Source organism: Culex quinquefasciatus, chromosome 2 (assembly GCF_015732765.1).
Source record: "Culex quinquefasciatus strain JHB chromosome 2, VPISU_Cqui_1.0_pri_paternal, whole genome shotgun sequence".
NCBI lineage: Eukaryota > Metazoa > Arthropoda > Insecta > Diptera > Culicidae > Culex > Culex quinquefasciatus.
Window position 1 is genome coordinate 37,341,130 of NC_051862.1, and position 22,311 is coordinate 37,363,440.

The window sequence follows — 22,311 nt, forward strand, 5'->3', positions numbered from 1 at the left end:
CAAATTTGTTTTGTAATATATGAAAACGTATATTTTAATGCTCTGAAAACAGATTTTAAAAAAAGTTTAAATGTGTGCTCAAAAATGTCCAAGGTTGGTAGGACATGTTTGACGATTTACATGTATGTAACCCCTTAATTAATCAAAAAAAAAATAACTTTTTAACTCTTCTCCTAGAATGTTTACCCACAACTGATATTTTTTTCTTCTTATTTCTCCTTTTCTCTTCAGGTATCTTTTAGGTTTTGATCCAAAGAATAATTTTGGATAACATCGTTAAGCGCTAGGAATTGGATTTTTTATTATTGTTAAAATTTAATATCTGTATAACATGAATACGGAGCACTTTTTCCAAAAAATGTTTTATTATGTCAGATTTTTAATTTGTATTTGCACCCAGATAATTATTTTTAAAAATTTCAGTGACCATATTTTGACCATATTTTTTTTCGGATTAGGCATGGAAGATTCGTGACCAAAATATTTTGACCAGTTTTTTTGCGTGAAAAATAGGGTAGTCCAGAAAATTACGTTTTTTCAAAATTTTCTCGAAACCGCATTTTTATAGAGGGGGTAATGAGTAAAATTTAATTAAAATACTTAACCTGAGCTCTAGGTTTTCTTTTTGAAAAAACAAAATGGAATTGAACACAAAGCACCATGCGTCTTCAGCGAAATGTACTGGGAATGCATTTCGATGGTGAAGCATGGTACTTTTAGTTCAATTGATATAACGAAATCCGATTGTTTCAGACGTTCCAGAGGTATAATTTTTGAAAAATGTGTTTTTTAAGTTATAAAAAACTATTTTTGGACCACCCTATCTTTCGACTTTGGCTTTTAACATTTTTGGGTAAAACTTAAATTTTTTCCTAAAAACTATTTTTTTAATCATAAATCGGTGACAAAACTTCAGCCAAACTTCTGTACTACTCAAAAGTTGCGTTGCGAAATGTTTTTTTCCTCAAAAACACTCACAAAAAAACCGAAATATGAAAATGGGAAATTTAATTTTTGTTAAAAAAAAGTTGATTTAAAAATCGCAGAATGTTTTTTTTTACTTATTTTTTTTCTGGATAGTTTTTATCAATACCTAAAATTTTGCTAAAGACACCAAATCGATCAGAAAATTCCTTAGAAAATCTGTATCTTTATTCTCGAATATTTAAATGCATACTTTTTTAATCGACAGCTGCCAAAATTTTAGGGACACTTGTATGGGTGAACCAATGACCAAAAATGGCTTCTTTGGTCATAGGGAAGACCTCCAAAAAATTTGAGCCAAAAAAATACAAATAAAATCTGAATTTCTAACAATTGTAATACTTTGTCATTTCAAGTCCCCACCCTGGTCGTCACTCCCCAGCCAGATATTCTACGCCACACAGTTTCGCTTCAAAGTTGCGGCAGCGGCGGCCGACTCAGCATTCATTCGGCCATCAATTATGCCCGGTGATCATTTGGATGGACCAAAGCCCGGCACACAGGTACCCCCCCCCCCCTCCCTTCGTCAGGGTGGAGTGCTCAAAATTAGACGAAAGGAACCAACCGTTTGCGGGCTACCTTGTTGTTGGCGTGGACTCCGACTCCGCACTCGGAGAGCCGATCAAGTTCAATACACATATCAAATAACCAATTAAATCGGAACTTTTTACGGTTGCCTGGCGGGGGGAGGTCGATTGGAATCTGTTTTCGAAGGGGTGGGGGGAGAGGGGGAACCGTGGAACCCTATGGCCAGCGTATTAATTAAGCCATAAATCAATAAATCTTCTAAATAATTGGAGAGCCGCTGGCAGTCGTCGTCGTCGTCGTGTCTTTTGTGGAGCAGAGTCGTGCTGGGGTGGAGGGGGGAAGGGTTGCCAACTTCAAAAAGGTGAAATGTTTCGTGGATGCCAGACTCAGGGTTGGGGAGTTTCGGCTTACATAGAGTCCCATGAATGGCTTCCAGAGAGCGCGGACTTTGTCTATGGGGGCTTAAGCTTGGAGTGGAGTTAAGTCATCAACCCATAAATCCGAACCGAGTCCGAATTAATGAAGTTAGCTTGGAGGTATGGAGCAAGAATTGGGTCAAACGGTACCACTGTTTGGTGGATTTGGAGCGAAATGTCAACCTGCTGTTTTGGGTTGGTTCTAAATCATAAGCATAATTTATTTTTGAATGGCTGTTGAACTGTTTAGGATTACTCAGGAATAAACTGGTACTGCAATAACCTCAAATCTTCCATTTAGCCAATCTTCATTTCGTTACGATTATTGCTGCATGACTGTGAGTCGTTGACACTTGCTTCTGAAACTGGTTCTTCCAAGTTTGCCAGACGACCCCAAATCTTCACCAACAGACATAGTCCTTCGACCTCAACCAAACTCCCAGAGAGCGCATGAAATTCGAGTGACTATTTGAAAAATTGTTGCTCCTGACTCTTTTCCTCGAAGAAGTAAGCAAGGATCGAACAAAATACCAAGGGGAGTATTACTGGTTGGTTGCAACCAAGCAAAAAAAAAGGAAAAACACAAACACTGCAGACACCTTTATGTTCTTCCCCCTGGAGAGCATAAGGGAGGCAAAAACCACAGGAACACGTAAAAGAATTTTCATGTTCACTTTACCGAGGAAACTGCAATTTTCCCTTCCTCCCACTCTCCTGATTTTTCCAGGGGTGGAAAATTTAGGGTGAGCTGCATTCCAGACTCTCAACGCGACCCTCGCCAAGGTGGAAACACCGCCAAAACATAGAACAAATACATACAAATTCACACCAACACAAAATCACACATACACACACGTATAAACGCACCGACAGTCGGACATAAAATGCTGAAAGCAAAAGTGTCTGCGCGCTGACTTTTTCGGTCTCCATTAAAGTGGCCAACCGGAGCACGGTCTGTTGTTCCGGAACCGGGACGGGCCTTTAGCGGCCATCGTAATGTTTTGCCTCTACCCCGCCTCTCCGGACGATGATCTTCTGCACTCCCGGTGGTGCAGTTAGGCCTCCCGGAATTGAGCCTACGACTGTGAGAGAATGGGGTTGTTCAAAATGTTTTGGCTGCTTTTTAATTTTATTTTAAGTGTTTAAATTATTTAATTTGGCACAAATTTTATGTGGCCTTTCATATGACCAGAGAAGTCTTTGTGCAATATAGACAACTGTCCTTACAAAAATGGTACACAATTATTCACAAATTTGTATCTTTCAAAGCTCTGATCTATTACTGTCTTCAAAAAAAATTGTAGGTTTTGATTTGGACCATTCAGGGACTAATGTTTAAAATTATGCACCTTTGGAATGTTAGTTTTGATTCCAATTTCTTCAATATATATTTTTTTTAATTCTCTAATTGTTTGAATTTCAAGCATTGAAAATCGAACCATTAGTTGCTCTTATATTGGCTTTAGAAAATGAAACTTCAATTTTCCTGTTTGATTTATATTTATCTGCTGTATCTCAGCGACTGGAGGATGGGTTTGTTTCAGTGTTTCTTTGACAAAATTTTCGGATTTTTAAACATTTGGAAAATAGTTTTTTTTTTTTTAAATTGCACTTTATACAAATTTCTTTAAAGTACACCCAAAGTTAAAGAACGAAAAGAACGTGAGGAAAGTGCTATATTGCGAGAGTATAGTCCCCTCGCGTGTTCATTCGTTCATTGGAACAGTTCATCCTCATGAGTGGCTTATATGGACAAACGACCGCCACTTAGCCACCGAACCATGGTGGCCCATACGACAAAGGCACGGTTCAATAAGCCGAAGGTCTTGGGTTCGAGTCTCGGTACCGGCCCTTTTTTTTTTGATAGATGAACTTTTTTGGAAAATGAACCATGAGTAAAGAACTCTCGGTAATTTCGGGATTTATCCTCTCCGTCCGCAAACAGTACTATTTTACTCCCGAATCGTGCTCTTTATCCTCTCGTATGCCGATGCCCAGTTCTGGGTGTACTTTTAGATTGCAAAGTCGATTTGACATTGACAACTGTTGGCAAACAAATTCTTTTGGCAACATTTTCATTTTCAACATTTGTTTTTTCGAATATCATAAATTGACAGCAACATTTGCCCTTCTATGACTCAACAGTTTTTATTTTTTGTCTCATCTATTGAAAAAAATCAAAAATAAAAATTTGGATTTTGAGTAATTGATTTTTCTTAAAAAAATAACAAAAATCATCGGCAAGAATTTTTTTCGCATGCTTTTTTTATAAATTGTATTAATTGTGATTATCGAATATTTACGTACCATTTTTATATGGACCGCTGCCAAAATTGTATGGGTAAACCAATGAAACAAAACAGCTTCTTTGTACATAAGGAAGGCTTCCACAAAGTTTGAGCTTAATCATAATATACAAAAAAAGCGCGTAATTCCATGGAAATAACATACCTTAAACCATCATTGTTTCGAATAATCAAATAATATTGTTTTAAACAAATGCAAATATTTGATCAATCAATCTTTGTGCTATCTCATACAATATACTCAGTAAAAAATTGCAAAAATTGTTAAAATTTAACAATACATTGCAGTCCTGTTAAGAAAATTAAAAGGAAGGTTTAATAAAAAGTGTTTGAATTAAAATATTCAGAATTACTCGTTAATCAGCAATCGCCATGATATTTTTTTTTTTTTGAAACACTTTTAAGTTATCGTAAATAGCGAAAAAAAAATGTTTATAAATCGAATTTAAAAAATATTTGCAATTTCATACTATTCTTTCTGATACAATTTCCAATTAATTAATTTTATTCATTCTTTCTTCATAATATTCAAAATTTAAAAATTGTTCATCAAAAAATTGTTTATCGCGTGTACTAGTAAGGGCTGTAGAGTCGGGTACCTCCAAGCGACTTTGAATCCATACTTTGAAGACAACTCCGACTCTGGATGCAGGATATGACGTCAACGACGACTTCAGCTCTCCAAAAATACCCGACTTCACAGATTCCGCCTAAAAGTAAAAGTTGCTGAAAATTTGCTGAATCCGATGCAGTCTCCGAGGTCTCACTCCAGCTCGAGCTTCAACGTCAGCTCCGACTTCCTGGCTCTGTGAAAATAATAACAGTTTTTGTTATTCACTCATCAAAAATTCTCAATAAATAAATCAATTCCGTTAGGGAATGTAACAAAATTTAAAAAAAATATGAACTCTCAAAAGTTAATTTTATCGGATTAATTTTAGCTTGAAACCCCAGTTCATGGTAAAATAAATGACCACGATAAAATTGGTCAAAATTATTTCATAGTTCTAGCCAATTTTAGTAAAATCCCTTAGGGGGTATATCAAATAGTTAAAAAAATCTACTTTCAAAATTTCAACTTTTTAGAATAATTTTAGCTTAAGGACCCCATTTCATGGCCAAAATAATGACCCCGACGAAATTGGTCAAAATTATCCCATAGTTCTAACCATTTTAAACAAATTCCCTTAGGGGGTATATCAAATAATTAAAAAAATCAACTTCCAAAATTTCAACTTTTTAGAATAATTTTAGCTTAAGGACCCCATTTCATGGCCAAAATAATGACCCCGGCGATGCTGGAAAAAATTATACCAAAGATCTTAACATATTTAACAAAAGAAAAAATAATAACAGATTGTGTTATGGACACTTAGAAACTATTCCATTTGTGCGATTCATGGTAATTTTATTTCTAAGATTCATGGTAATTTTAGTTCTAAGTTAAACCGGGTTGACATAAAGAGGGTTTCAATTTAATTTAAAAAAATATTGTTCAACTGGTTTCAGCTTACTGAAAAATAGTAAAAAAAATATTTTAACTTCCGGGATGACTTTGATCATTACTGTATTTTTTTTAATTCCAGATTAAAATTCTACATAATTATTTTTTTACGTCGAAAGGACTATTATGAATATTGCAGTTTATGTATCAAAATTCTCCTTGCAATCTTTATTCATCTGTGTTTAAATAAAATACGTCGAATTTCCTGGCTGAGATTTTTCATCAAAACATCATTTTTTAAATTCATTAAAACCGATTTTGCAGCATGGGCCAACAGTTTTCCAATCATTTTTTTCTGTAAAAGAAAAGCCCAGATATTTATTTACATTTTTGAAGCCAGTTGCAATAACACAACTTTTAATCAAAAATATAATTTTACCGACTTTTAGAAATAAAAATGTTCAAAGAATCTTAAAAACAGTCATTTTTCATATTCGAACTTCTGTTTAGTAAGAAATGCATTAAACGTTTAGAGTATTTCAAACAATCTGTTTTGCATTATTTTCGTACTCATAGTTAACTCATTTTAAAAACTTTCCAAGTTCGGCTAATAACTGCTTTTTATAGTTTTTAGAACAATTCTCTAACATGCACGGAGAAAAAAGAGTTCCCAAAATCGTGAACAAGCGTTCATGAAAATGGAAACCATGAACAAAGTGTTCAAATTGCATGGTACGATTTCCAAAAACGTACCATGGGATTTGAACACTTTGTTCGTGGTTCTAATTTTCATGAACGCTTGTTCACGATTATGGGAACTCTTTTTTCTTCGTGTGCTCAGAATAATTCTATTGCGTAAAATTGAATTTCGTGTAAATTGAAGTTTTTTCCATTGTAAAAATCAGAAAGAATATTTTTTTGCGAAATGTTTTTCAATAAATAAATGGTAAAAATAAATATTTTTTTATAGCTTCTGGATGACGAAGTAAACACTAGACTTTTTTAATACCTTAATTTAATACAGCAATGTTGACCGTTGATGAAGATTTTTACGTTATTTATTCAGATTTTTGTTTTATCAATGTTTTTGCAGTGAAAAACTAACCAAAATTTCCCTGAACATCCCAAAAATGATATTTCCACCCAATTTATGCTTCCTGGACGCTGCTGATCAGGAAAGCGAAACATAGTGCACCATCTCGCCGGGACTCCCTTCGTCCGGGAGCATAATGGAATCCTGTTTTCTTCCGTTGTTGGTGTCCTGCAGCATCCTCCAGAACACAACATACAGCACCAGACCAGAAGTTCTTGGTGTGGTGTCTTCTTCTTCGTTTCGTAGGGGGGGTTGGGAAATTCCCCAGTGGATTACCTCTAGCCACCCCCCAAATCCTTCAACCCCCTTGGACGAAAGGAAAACTTTGCCTTCTCTGCAGAACTAGCTCCGGATATTGGCCCGAGCGTTGGCTTTAATTTCGAATTTCGAGTTCAGGGGCAAATAAAGCGTACATTAATTCAGTACCAGTCAGAGGGGGAAAACCGCAATTTCGGAGGTTTTGTAATGCGTGTATGAAAATTTCCACCACCCCCACTCCGAAAAAACCCTTATTGCACCCTAGGTTGATGAATGTGAGCTGGCACAGTAACTCGATTTGTTCGTTGCTTAAGCAACTTATTCCGGGATAGAAGTTGGTAAATTATGCACCCTCGTCCTTCCACGTGACTAGCGTGATATCTTCAAAGATCCGACGACCCCGAAATTTTTCAGCAGCAAGCATTCCGTTGCGTGAAAAACTTTAGAGCTAGGATTTATTTTTAATGAACTTGAAATTATAAAATTTCCCCAACCCCGGAATGCGAGGCTGGCCTACGGGAGGAATTTTTAGGGACTCGGGAAAGGGAAAATCTTATATTTATTACAGGCGCTGGAAACAAAAGTGGGAAAGAGGGGAAAAACTGTGGACAGACTACTCGGGCTGGAATGCCACACCACGTACACAAATGTTGCTCGGAAGATTTTCAAAGTAGTGTAGTGAAAAGTTTCCGTCAGGAAATGATCGTTGAGTGGAATGCCTAATTGGGACAGAGAAAGGTGTCTTCTCGGGTTAGTTTTTTTTTTTTGAAAGTTGGAGCAAGGTTTTTCGGACGTGCTGAAAGGTTCCTGATTTGTTGATTTGTTGAACGTGAACTAAATTTTGATTTCAGTTTTAAATAAATAAATTAACTTTAAAAAATAAAGTTAGAACTGATGTTATTGCAATTTTTTTAATTGCTCGAAAAACTGACAACTTATTTCAATTAAATTTTAAAATTTATTTATATCTGACTGTTGAGATAATAAATATATAAATAAAATACGACTACACAATACCAAATCTGTTTACGAAAATTTCATAAAAATATTTCAATTTGACCAAAATTGAAAAAAAAAACTCCGGGGTAACATTAAAAAGTTTTAAGTTAATTTATTTTAAAATGAGTCAGGTTTGTCTGAAAATTTATAATAACAACAAAACAAATACTGTGTTTTGGCAATGAAAATTTCATGCAATTTTATTCAACAAAGTTTTTGCGTAATGCTTGGAAACACACAGTTTTTTTTAACAAATATTTAATTAAAAGGTCAATATCAAAAACAAAGGTTGCTTTTAATGTTCTATTAGAGAAATTCTCATTGAAATACTTGTTTAACTAAGTTCCGGGGAATGAATGTTAGCATAAATTTTAAAATAACTAAATAAAATTTAAAAAAGGAAAAAAAAGTTTTTTGAATAAACGTACCTATTGCAATTTCAATCAGTTTTTAGGAAAAAAAAACAAATACATTCAAAGTTTACGAAGAAAATCGAACGTTTGTCATGAAATGCCACAAATTTTTAAGATTTTTCAATCCTGAATGATTTGTATCTAGAAAGTTATTTGAAAATTCAATCCATTTTCTTACTTATTTTTATTGATAAATTATTTTACTTTGAGACTAAAAAACAAGCAATCATCATTTTTTTAAAGCACTGAAAAATTTTGCGAACTCCTTTTTGATTCTTTTTTGGCATCATATCCAAAAGTGGTCAAAGACAAACTTATAGAATCAAAAATAAATCAAATTGTTTGATAACTGCATAATTGTTAAGCAACGAGCATTTCAAAATACACAGCAGGGTGGCTACTCGAGTCAGGAAAGTCGGAAAAATTTCGGGAATTCGCCGAAATCCGCAAAAAAAAATCGGGAAACAGATGCGAATCCCAATCAAACTCGTTTGAAATGAATTTTTGGAATATTTTTTTGATTTTAATTTGTTCTGAGCAGAGAAGTTATGCTGTAGACATAACCGGAATGACGATGAATAACGTAGTTAATCTCGGTTTAGCTAATATCGTGAGTAACCGACTTAAATAATATTTGTTTATGAATCGAATGATTATTTTTGACAAATTTTATAAATAATAAGTTATGAGCAATTCCAGCTAAAAACCACGATTTTTCTGGTATTTTTGTACCCGACCATCTCTGATTTCAATTAAACTTTGTAGACATGTTTTTCTAGGCCTATGTAAGCCATTTTTGTGTATATGGAGCCAATTGTACTCGAAAATAACATTTTAGAAGGGCGTAAGCTATTTAAATATTTTTTTATTTTGTTATTTAAAATTAACTGAAATAAAAATACACGGCAGTTTTATGACATTTTTAGATTTTTAAGTTTAAGAAATTTTTGAGGAAATAGCCTAAGATGTTACAAAAAGACTCACGAAAAATACAGTTTGGTATGTCTCTCCTAAAAAATACAAAAATCATTTACTAAACCTGTTTTTGAATAGTTGTTGAAACGTCAAAATAAAAAAAAACGATGACTCATAGTCAGCGATGGAATAATCATCATCAAAAGAAAATCATTGGACGTACATCTAGAGGAAAAAATACGAAGGGAGTATGGCTGTTCTTACTCGCGCGCGAAAGATCGTTAAAAGGAATCTTAAAAAAATCAATCTTGATTATTCGGCGGAATATCCTTTTCACTACTAAACTAGCAAGTGTAACGTCGCACCTCGAAATATGACAATGTGTGTAAACATAGTGAAATAAATATTTTTAAGTGGTGCTGACAAGGAAATTCACAAAAAATCATGAGCAGATTGATTTTCTTGGAGAAGTTCGGGAGCGATTTTCTTTTGTGTGATTTGTCTTCTCTCTTTTTCACGGGTGAAGAAAGTTCGCAAGCGAAATTGTTTTTTTTTTTCGATTATTCCATCTCTGCTCATTGTTCAAAGGTCCTCAATAAATACAAAAAAAACGAGAGTGCTCATTCTATATCCAATCCTTGTGAAGATACAGTGGTTTTAATAATAAAAATATTGAAAAAATAGGTTTTTTGATGGTTTTTGACAATTTCTATAAGACAGTTTTCGTCCAACTTCCTATAAGTTTTGCCTTTGACAGCATTGAATTTGACGCGTTTTAAAATTCACGTGATCTTATATACTATTCAGGTTTCTACCATACTAAAAAAATCTATTTTCAGTTACAGTCATCCCACATATTCGGAACGGTTTCCAGATCGGCCAATGTTCAAAAAATCATAGCAAATCGATCATTGAACTTAATGATTCGCTTTTACCTTCATTTGAAAGCTTTTCTTGCGATTTATCGAATGCTGTATCGAACATCTGCAAATTTTAACTTTTATATGAAGTTTTTGAAGAATTACTTTGACCCTTGAAATCCACAAATTCGGAACACTTTTTTCTTACGAATGTAAACAAACTTTGGATCTTTCCAGGAGTACATATTTATAACCAAATAATGACTTCACACACTGAAACCAATGCAACTTAAGCTTAGTCATGATTTATACATGGTTTGATAACTTTGTTTGTGAAAATATCAGTAAAATTCAGGTGTTCCACAATAGTGGGAGACACAAAAACATCCCACAATTATGAAACAGGCCATTTGGAGGCAGTGTTTCGCTGCTCTGGACAAAATAGTCTTGGAATGAAGTTTTTTGTTCAAAAGGTACTACTTTTACTAGTGAAATAGCAAGATAATGTCCAAATGAAGGTTCTAAAAATAGTAAGGTCGACAGAAAAGCTACTTTTGGCATGCTATTGACAAATTATCATAAAAGTGTTCCGAATTTGTGGGTGTTCCGAATATGTGGGATGACTGTATGAGCAATGTAATTAAGCTTATATCTGGAATCCAATGCATCACATTGAAACGCTTTCAAAGACAAACTTATGGGAAATTGGACGAGCTATCCGATAAAAATATTTTTGAGACTGAAAAATCAAGTCTGTCATATAGAATTGCCAAAACCTATTGTTCCAACATTTTCATTTTTAAAACCGCTCTATCTTCACAAGGATTAAACATAGGACAATGGTAAGTATGGAGACTTTTTTGTAAAACTGTCCGATGTATACATTATTTTAAGCTCATTTTTGAGCATTATTAGAATAAAGAATAAAATTCAGAATAAAGTAACTTTTATCCTATTTTCATTAATTTTTTATTACCTATTTAAACTATGGAACAAACATTTTAAGTTGAGCCATTCTTAAAACCTATCATTTTTTTTTGTTTTGTTATGTTTTTAAATTTGTTGCTTGTTGCTGCTCTTGCTTGCTCTTAGAATCTATAAATTAGCTCATGAGTTCCTGTTTTTTTTACAGAAATGGCATTGGTATGATTTTTTATTTATTTATTTAGAAATTTTACTCGCTTTAGAATTTGTATGAACAATTTTCGATTTGCTATAATTTTTTGTGTAAGAATTTCCTAACATTAAAGGTTCTGGAAAAGTCGAGAAATGTAAGATAGGGTTGAGCTGCCACTCTGAACAACAAGCATATCAAAATTTTGAGATTTACAAAAAAGTGTCCACGTGGTTTATGGATGGTCCCCAACCATTTGATGATTGTATCAGAATATTTACTCAGAATTTGAATCTGAGTCGATATGTAGATGAAAAAATGAAGGCGGGTTTAGGAGGTCTAATTAAATTTCATTTTTCAAATGATTTTACAGCTATTATTTTGTGAAGAAGGCAAAACGATGTGACATAATGTTCAGAAACCATATGGTAAGTAGTGCTCGAAAATTGTATTTAATTATCAAAAACATTTGATTTTCAACATCCTTTTCGCAGCCTTGAAAGAGGTTTCACCAAAGAAATCAAATAACATTATGTCAAAATACTTAAAAACAAGCAAGGAGCTGCTGCCCTAAAATCTATCCGTTAACTACCTCCATTCACCTTCAAAGGTTGACACTCCCAAGCTGTGTTTGGGGTGCCCCAGCCAACCCAAAAATGGCCACTTAATCACACCACACTCTAAACTCTTCCGAAATAAACAAACGTTTGCACTTAACCTCTCCACAGCAGATAAACACACACTCAGACTCAGTTAAAATCCATCAAATTAGCCACACTCTACCTGTAGTAATCTGATGTGGCTCTTTCTAGTGGTGTGGTGGTAGCAAGGCCATTTTGCACCTCCAGTTCCAAAAACGGCCCGCGGGACACTTTTATGCTCATCGCACATGACCTCCTCAAAACCTCATGTGTGTTGTGCTTGCCCCTTATCTTACGGCATCAATCAGCGGACCCCTAGTACAAGCCACTTAGCTCTCGCGCACGTCGCTTAAGGCACCTCAAGTCCCCACAGCCCGTCGAAAAGTTGCCCCCGCGAGACCCCAGCAATTAAAAGCAATTTTTGGCTCTGGGTTTGGTGCGAACCTTACCTTCAAATGTCGTCCGTCGACGGCCTACTTTGACGTTTGTTGCTTGCACGCTGGCCGCGAATCATATAATTTCTTCATTAACACTTTGGTACGGGGGTGCTGCACTTCACCTTCTCCACTCTCATCTGCTTGCTTGATTTTTGCATTGAGTCGATCAAGTCGACAAAGCCCCGCACTCACTCAATAGCTGGTATTATTCAATTTCTTCGCTCAATCGCGATGTTGCACAACCGCCGAGATGGCTTTGATTTTGACCAACATTCCGGCTTGGCCTCCTAAACCAGTTTGACGGGAGGGGGGAATCTGCGAATCGACCCTTTTCTTCAAACTCCACAATCGCTAAACGGCCTCTAAATAATGGCCTTTTTCTTCCTTTTTCTGTACCCCGCAGATTCCACCAAAAATCGCACTGATTTATGAGGCTCCTATTTCGGCGCTTCGGTATCGATTCTTCGATTCTTGCTCAAATCTGAGAAAAAGATCAACTCCCCACACATAAAAAAATCGAGGCGTTTTTGTTTGAACACTCCTGAACTACGTCGGGTCGTTTCTTCCACTCGAGAAGGATGCTGTATCGCATGTCAAGACAGCATAAATTTATGCTCTCCGACAGCGTTGATGTTCCGGGAACCTGCGGCTCAGGCGGTGCCGATTTCCTGCCATGTCGGCGAACAAGAGTCGGCCAAGACGACGACGACGATCCAGCACATTGCACTAATCTCTTCCCGTAATTAAACCATTAGCGCGCGGAGAAAAGAGTGAGCGCGCACGCAGTAGGCTATTATTAGCACTAGGCGACGAAGAAGCGGCACTAAATCTGCCCTGAATGCGCTTCCAGAGCTAAATTACAGGCCACCCTAATCCGTCAGGATCTTCCCCGGTGCTACGCAATCGCACGCACCAATACACGCACACGAATCCTTCCTCCCTCCAGGACTCCCCACAGTAGGCGAGCTGTCAAAAAGGACTCGCTCACAGACACGCGCCCGAGATCGATCCTACACACACATTCACGCACACTCGGCGTAGACACACACGCGCGCAACGAAGCAGGCGGCGACGGCGAATGTCCTGCAAAGCGACCGACGCTCTATGTTTATGCTACGACGGCGAGCACTGAACTGCCTGAAGCCGCCAAGGACTGGACCGGGATCGGCATCGGATCGGTTGTTTGCACAACCGAGATGCCGGCGTTGTTGATGGAGCACGGCGTGCTTCGGGTTTTGTGTGAGAGAGAGACATTGGGAGAGCGAACGACGCCCAAATTGAGAGAGGGAGAGCGGGAATGGAGAGAAGTTTCGTCAAGTTGCGTGTAGGGAAAGGTTGTTGTTTTTGGTTGATGAGAGAATCTATATTGTTTGTTTACGTTTTGAGCTGAGAAGAGAGAGGAGGTTTTGAAGATGTTGAAGCGTTTGTTGGAGTTCAGAGTGTTGCGAGAGAGAGTGCAGCATAAAGAGATGTTGCACAAGGTGCATAAGTGCGACTTATGTCGCAATGCATTTTGCTGTTTACCTTTGATTTTTTTTTTTGAATAAGCACTCTGTCCTAAGTTGAAATCGAATTATGTATCACATTTAAAATATAAGTACAGTCCAGACTCGATTATCCGAAGACCTAGACAAAATTTCACTTCGGATAATCAAAACTTCGGATAATCGAATCGCAAAAAAATTGTCTTATTTTTGATTGTTTAGTTTAAGTATGACCTGTGAAATCCGCTAAAGTAGTTTAGAATTTTTTAATGAAGATGGCAAGATGGTGGTAAGGATATGTTGAAAAATGCATTTTATTATTTAAAATTCAAATTTGACTAAACTCGGGTCGATGAACCCGAATTTGATGTTAAAAACAAGAAAAAGAAAAAAACGAAAAATAAAAATTTTCTTCGTGTTTCGACTATCGATCACAAACCTTCGCATAATCGAAATTCGGACAATCGAAACTTCAGAAAATTGAGGCTTCGAATAATAGAGTCTGGACTTAAGGGATTTTAAAAATCTTAAATTTTCAAATGGTTTAAAGCACTTAGGCCGATGCAAATATTTAAAAAAGTTTTTGTCCCTCGGCCCTGGCCGAGGTCAAGGGGGTAAAAATAAAAATATAAAAATTTAAATAACAAGCCATAATCTTCACATTTAAATGAAAAAAGTGTTTTAAAATGCATTTTACACTAGTTCAGTTGTTTTGCAATCATTAGTTTTCAAAAAATATAAGATCTGACAAAAACAAAAATTGAATCGAAAAAAAGATTTTGCATCGAAAATTTTCAAAAAATCTTTAGATTTTTTAATAAACCCAAACATGCTAAAAATGATTTTAAACGCAGGAGAATGTATTTTAATTTGATTTCAGCTAGTTGTCCTTGAATTTTCATTGAAATTTTGAAGTTTATTGTAAAAATATGTTTTTTGCCCCCTGATTTTTCGGGCCAATTTTGAAGGGGGGGGGGGTGACAAAAACTTTCAAAAATATTTGTACCAGCCTTATTAAAAATCTAAAAGAATTAAAAGTAAAGAGAAGAGAAACTTTTATTTGTATACTTTGACTACCCGAAGTCCCATAACAAATTTATAGAAAATCTGACTTTAGATAATAAAAAAATGGATTATCAAGGCTTCGTATTTACCAGTCTAGATATTGTATCAAGAGTAAACAAAGATGAACACTATTGAAAAAGATATAAGGATCTTTATGGAAATGTTTACCTTATAAATGGATTAAACTCAAACACGGTACATTTTATCATAAGTTTATGGAAATAGTTTTTAATTTCAAATTATATTTTCTACAAAAAATGAATTTACGATATTTAAAAAAACAACATTCATAATTTGGCGAAAAAAACAAATGTACAAACTCTGTAATTCAAAAGATGACACTTTTTGTTCTCAAAAAATATTGATAAATAAAAAATATCAATGGAGATAAAATTTGTCATAAGGTTGATAGAAATTTTATATAAAGTTTTTGTCACCAAAACAAAGTTGGCTTGAAAAATCAGGGGGCAATAAATATCTTTTCAAAAAACTTCAAAATGTTAATGCAAATTTAAGTGCAATCAGCTGGTATTGATTTAAAATACATTCCCCTGCGTTTAACATCATTTTGTGCATGTTTGGGTTGATTTGAACATCTTTTGATTTTTTTTGAAAATTTTCGATGTTTAGTATCGCAAAGTTTTTTTTTTGCTTTTTTTTGTTTTCGTAAAATCTTACTTTTTTTGAAAACAAATAATTGCAAAACAACTGATGTAAAATGATTTTTTATAATTTATATATATTTTTTAAATAGGGCAAAAAAATATTTTTTTTTAAATATTCAAACACATTTTTTTTACTTTAATTTTTTATGTGAAACTTTTGTGATTTTTCAGTTAGTTTATTTCAATAGTTTCATTTTTTAATAAAGAAATGGGAACAATTGCATGCAAACAAATCAAAGCTTTAAAAAAAACGTTACTTAATCCACCTTTAGGTGGTTGGCGCCTTCCTCACATTTAAAGGGTGCTATCCAAAATGCAAAAAGTGCGTAAATAACACTTAAGTGCTTATAACTTTTGATAGGGTTGTCAGATCTTCAATGTTTTGGACGCGTTGGAAAGGTCTTTTGAATACATTTCTGAAAATGTATAGCATGACGGGTTTTCTTACAAAAACCACCCTTTTTACAATCTTCCGGACTTTTGCTAAAATCGTTTTTTTAGCATAACTTTTGAAGTACTTAACTAAACTGCATAATTTTTAATAGCGACTTATGGGACCTCAAGACGGATCGAATGACGCCAAAACGGACAAAATCGGTTCAGCCAATGTCGAGATAATCGAGTGACAATTTTTTGATCAACATCCCACCACACACACAGACATTTGCTCAGAATTTGATTCTGAGTCGATAGGTATACATGAAGGTGGGTCTAGGAGGTCTAATTGAGAAGTTCATTTTTTGAGTGATTTTATAGCCTTTCCTCAGTAACGTGAGGAAGGCAAAACATCGACAGTCGTCTTTCCCTTGATTTTTTTTTAAATATTAAGATTAAGCTTTGACCATTCATTCCCTTTGTCAAAAGAAGCCATAATTAGTTTTTTCCATACAAGGGTCCATACAATATTTAAGGCTGGTTACACAAAGTTGATCTATAAGCATCTTTTACGCTAGAGTTTAGGTTGGTGCAAAATCTTGTGCCGGAGTAATATTTTTTTTCACAAATGAATTTTCTGGTAAAATTTAAATCATTGTCAAACAAAATATATTAATAAAGAGCACCGTTTTCCAGTTATAGAAAATGTTCAGGATTTTTTTTTCGTTACATATTTAGCGCATATTACAAAAAAACTTCATGGAGGAAAAGAATCTTAATCAGTGGTCCAGATCGCAAAATTAAGTGGAAATGGATTTTCCGTAAAATGGTGAAGTTTTGGAGCTTTGGTGTCTTGAGAAGAGTTGTTTCATTTGAAAAGGGGCAACTTTTGGTTTGGTTGGAAATTGGGATGGTTGACTATTAAGGTGATTTTGAAAATCTGACATTTCAGGAATATTTTTGGGATTTTTTTTCTAGAGTTTTTGGGCTTGCCAATCCAAGCAACTTTGTCGAAGACACCAAAATTTTGTCTCGTAATCTACGCCTTCTACGACCAAATTTATAGAAAGCATCTGAACAAACCTTCAAAAATCAGTTTTTGATCGTGACAATTCAGGGTTAAGTTTTAGTAAAAAGGGGGTTTCGGGCCACTTTAAAGCTGTAAAAACAAACATTTTCATTTTTTGACAAGTCAATTTGGACTATTATGAAAACTATTATGATTTAAGAACGGCACACTTATCAAAATAAATTAAAAACTTAATTTGATTGCAGAATTGATTTTGCTTCTAAATGCAATTTTTAATATTTATTTAGTTTGGCAATCTTTTTTTAATAAAATCGCGATTCTAACGAAACAAAAAAAACTTCCATCTTTAGTCTCCTAAAACATTTAAAAGGGTCGAAAATGAATCAAACGCGTATTTTGGGAATTGAATTATATGTCTGCAGTATTTTATAATATTTTGTTACAATGTTCAATGATCCAATTTACTTTTTATTTTGGTATTTCGATGTTTTTGATAATACTAACTCAGGGAGGTTTCAAAAACACCCAGAAAGTAAAAATATAAAATTGGGGATATGTTTATTGATCTTTTTTAAAAGGCTTCAAAAATGTCGAAAAAATGTGATTGGTTTCTCCCTTGCACATATTTAGTCAGAAAAATTCTAATAAATTAAAAAAAAAAGTTTTTCAAACCACCCGAAACATCTCAAATTTTTTTTTTAGTATTCTCTGTGATAGAAAAGTTCCAGTTACCCTTAGATTTTTTAGTGTTTTACGGGAAATCCACTTTTCGTTACAGAAAGTTATAGTTATAGAAAAAAAAATTGAAAACAGTTTTTGTTTTAATTGTTCCTATCAAAGAGCGTTGGCGTTTTAATTATTTGACCACGTTTTCCACGTTTTCCACTAACGAAACCGACTTCTTAATCGACTTCATTTTGATAAACGAGACAATTTTTTCCACTTTTGCACTTAAAAAACCAGGTGGCAGCAAGTTGTAACGCCATCTCCCTATAACCTTTTACTTTGCTGAAGACACCAAATCGATCCAAAAATCTCTTTCCAAAATACACAGCGAAAAATTCGGTGGTAAATCGCGTGCAAAATATTTTTTTGACTCGCTGGCCTTTCATACGCAGTTTATTTAAAGATTTTTGCTAAGTACAGATTTACAAAAAATTACAAAACTTGTTTGTATTAACAGCTGTAAAAACTGCATTTAGACTTGTATGGACGAACCAACAATGATTTTTAGATATGAGCAATTCTCTACGAAATCGGTATTTTTTCTTCAATTTTAATTTTTGTAATTTATTAACCGACTGAAACTTTTTTGGTGCCTTCGGTATGCCCAAAGAAGCCATTTTGCATCATTAGTTTGTCCATATAATTTTCCATACAAATTTGGCAGCTGTCCATACAAAAATGTTGTATGAAAAATCAAAAATCTGTATCTTTTGAAGGAATTTTTTGATCGATTTGGTGTCTTCGGCAAAGTTGTAGGTATGGATATGGACTACACTGAAAAAATGATACACGGTAAAAAAATTGGTGATTTTTTTATTAAACTTTTATTACTAAAACTTGATTTGCAAAAAATACTATTTTTATTTTTATTTTATTTTTTGATATGTTTTAGAGGACATAAAATGCTAACTTTTCAGAAATTTCCAGGTTGTGCAAAATATCTTTGACCGAGTTATGAATTTTTAAAACAATACTGATTTTTTTCAAAAAATCGAAATTTTGGTAGCAAAAATTTTTTAACTTCATTTTTCGATGTAAAATCAAATTTGCAATCAAAAAGTACTATAGTGAAATTTTGATAAAGTGCACCATTTTCAAGTTATAGCCATTTTTATGTAACTTTTTTCAAAATAGTCGCAGTTTTTCATTTTTTTAAATTAGTGCGCATGTTTGCCCACTTTTGATAAAAATGTTTTTGAAAAGCTGAGAAAATTCACTATATTTTGCATTTTCGAACTTTGTTGATACGACCTTTAGTTGCTGAGACATTGCAATGCAAAATTTTAAAAACAGGAAAATTGATGTTTTCTAAGTCTCACCCAAACAACACACCATTTTTCAATGTCGATATCTCAGCAACTAATGGTCCGATTTTCAATGTTAAAATATGAATCATTTGTGAAATTTTCCGATCTTTTCGAAAACAATATTTTCAAAATTTTCAAATCAATTTAAAGGGCGTAATATTGAATGTTTGGCCTTTTTGAAGTCTTGATTTGAAATTTTGAAAATATTTTTTTCGAAAAGATCGGAAAATTTTACAAATGTTTCATATTTTAACATTGAAAATCGGACCATTAGTTGCTGAGATATCGACATTGAAAAATGATTGGCTGTTTGGGTGAGACTTAGAAAACATCAATTTTCATGTTTTTAAACTTTTGCATTGCAATATCTCAGCAACTAAAGGTCGTATCAACAATATCCGTAGAAGCAAAATATAGAGAATTTTCTCAGCTTTTCAACAATATTTTTTTCAAAAGTGGGCAAACATGCGCACTAATATAAAAAATTAAAAACTGCGACTATTTTGAAAAAAGTTACATAAAAATGGCTATAACTTGGAAATGGTGCACTTTATCAAAATTTTACTTTAGAACTTTTTGATTGCAAATTCAATTTGACATCGAAAAATGAAGTTAAAAATTTTTTGCGATCAAAATTTCGATTTAAAAAAAAATCAGTATTGATTAAAAAATTCATAACTCGGTCAATGATTTTTTGCACAACCTTGAAATTTCTGAAAAGTTGGCATTTTATGTCCTCTAAAACATATCAAAAAATAAAAAAAATAAAAATAGTGTTTTTTGCAAATCAAGTTTTAGTGATAAAAAAATAAATAAAAAAATCACTAATTTTTTTACCGTGTATCATTTTTTTTTCAGTGTAGTCCGTATCCATACCTACAACTTTGCCGAAGGCACCAAATCGATCAAAAAATTCCTTCAAAAGATACAGATTTTTGAATTTTCATACAACATTTTTGTATGTGCAGCTGCCAAATTTGTATGGAAAATTATATGGACAAACTAATGATGCAAAATGGCTTCTTTGGGCATACCGCAGGCACCAAAAAAGTTTCAGTCGGATAAAAAAATACAAAAAAAAAATGGAATGACCGAAATCCTAGAGAACTGCTCATATATAAAAACTCCCACAAATTTTCTGCAACATGAATAAAACGAAAACTAATATTTCATGAAATCATTCGATTTTAAGAATAATTACTCATGTTCTCAGAATTATATTCAATCAAGCGATGTTTAGTTTGGAGTTTGAAAAGAACACATACGTATTTTGGCAGCCAGAATTGTTTTGTGAATTTATATACAATAGCAGTAACAAAACAAAGCAATTTTTATTGATTTCCTCAGAAGATGACACCTACACGTTCAACTCGAGAAATCCGTCGTCCCCAGGACAACAACAAGATCGCCAACCTCGTCCAGACACGATACGGTGCACAGATGCGTGGGTTTTCTCACAGTTTGTCGCCATCGTTCGTTTTGAGTAATTGCAATTGTACAATTTGCAGGTCGGTAGCAACTGCCCCCTTTTCCCCTCCAGATCCCCCGGCCAGTCTGGGAGAGCCCCAACAAACAACCATTTCTACAAATGACCAGCACACAACCTCATCTCACAGGAGACACAAGTCACATAAAATTGCAGTTGAAGGAAACAACGTGTTCCACTCTGGGGCGACCGATGTCGGAATTCATGTCCCTCTCCCGAACGTTGGCGGGGTTTGGCGTACTGGAACCAAGTTAAAACCAAACCAGAAGAGCTGCTAGTAATTGCCACCACAGTCTAGGACTTGGAGCTGCAGGCCTCTCCTTAACCCTTTTGAAGCAATTGTGAATAACAAATTTGACAAAATTGATAAAAAAGGTAGAAATTCAATATATAGTCATCAAAATCCAAAACTATTTATGCTAAAAAATTAAGAAATATCTAATAAGTTCAGGGTTAACCACCCAAAACAGGACCAATTCCTTGGCGGCGTCAGCCACGTCCACGCGTAACGTAACGAGCTTTTTCAGGGGCCCACCAGCCAGTGGCGGCATCGTATACGTTTTATTCGAGACATTGAGGTGAAGCCAGCCACTAAAAAAAAACAGTGCGAAGGCGAGAAATGTCGCGCCGATGCCGCCTTTGCAAATGAGCCCAGATTTTGAGCAGCAGCAGCAACACCGCCAGCAGAAACAATGATTTGCTAGTGGCTGTCAGGGCTTTGAGGTGTGTGCGCGCAGTGGAAAAAGTTGCAAATTCTCGGCAAAACTTTTATTGCCGTACCCGATTGATGAGGTGGAGATTTGTGGAGACACACAGCGTGGCGGTAGGGTGTCTTGAGGTTATCAGTGTTGACAGAAAGCTTGATATATTCAAATTATTTAATGATTCATGAAAATAATATTTCTTAAATGTTTCATTAAAAAAAAAGCAGGATCCTAATTAATTTTGTTGTTTGGTGATTAGGATGGTCCTATCCAAAATGAAGTGTTAAAAAAATCTGAACTTTAAAAAAACATTTTTTTTTTCAAGAATGTATTTCTCTGGAACGAAATTTGAATTCCAGCTCGGTGTGCTGTAAATTAAAGACATTTAGTAATTAGTTGAAATTTTATGGGAAAATAAATCGAAATTTGAAAAAACATCAATCATTTTTGGGGTTGTTTCGAAGTAATGATTTTCCGATTATGTTTCATAGGATGTCTGTCCGATCTAACCTAAACCACCATACGTCTTCAACGAAATGAATTGAGATCTTATTTCGATGGAGATGGAGAAGCATGGTTCTTTAGATTCAATTGATGTACAGATTCACGATAAATTATATTTTAAAAATCCTGATTCCAAATCATGTTAGGCCGTTGCAAATATTTTTCAAAATTGGTCCGAAAAATCAGGGGGCAAAAAAAAATATTTTTTCAAAAATCTTCAAAATTTTAATGAAATTAGAAGTCAAATCAACGTAAAACAATCTAAAACGCATTTTTCTGCATTTATAATCATATTTAGCATGTTTGGGCTGGATTAATAGTATTTAGAATTTTTATGAAATTCCAATGTACAGCGCCGCAAAAACTTTTTTTTTATTACATATTTTGGAAACTTATCACTGCAAAACATCTGGGCAGGTGTAAAATGCATTTTTAAACACTTTGTTCTTTTTAATGTTAAAACCATGGCTCGTAAATTCGATGTTTAATTTTTTTTTATTTTTTTGCCTGAAAAATTACTGAACATTAGATAAAGGTATAGGAACACCCTAATCACA

General features: G+C 34.3%; 1 protein-coding gene across 2 annotated transcripts in view; it reads right to left on the reverse strand.

Annotated features, from left to right (window-relative positions):
- Positions 1 to 13,526, reverse strand: part of LOC6041652 (protein sax-3) — a 418,150-nt gene extending 404,624 nt beyond the window's left edge. For both annotated transcript variants that reach the window (XM_038251334.1, XM_038251332.1), the window contains exon 1: positions 12,421 to 13,526. The gene's annotated coding sequence lies outside the window, so the exon portion shown is untranslated. The remainder of the gene's footprint in view (positions 1 to 12,420) is intronic.
- Between the last annotated feature and the right edge of the window lie 8,785 nt (positions 13,527 to 22,311).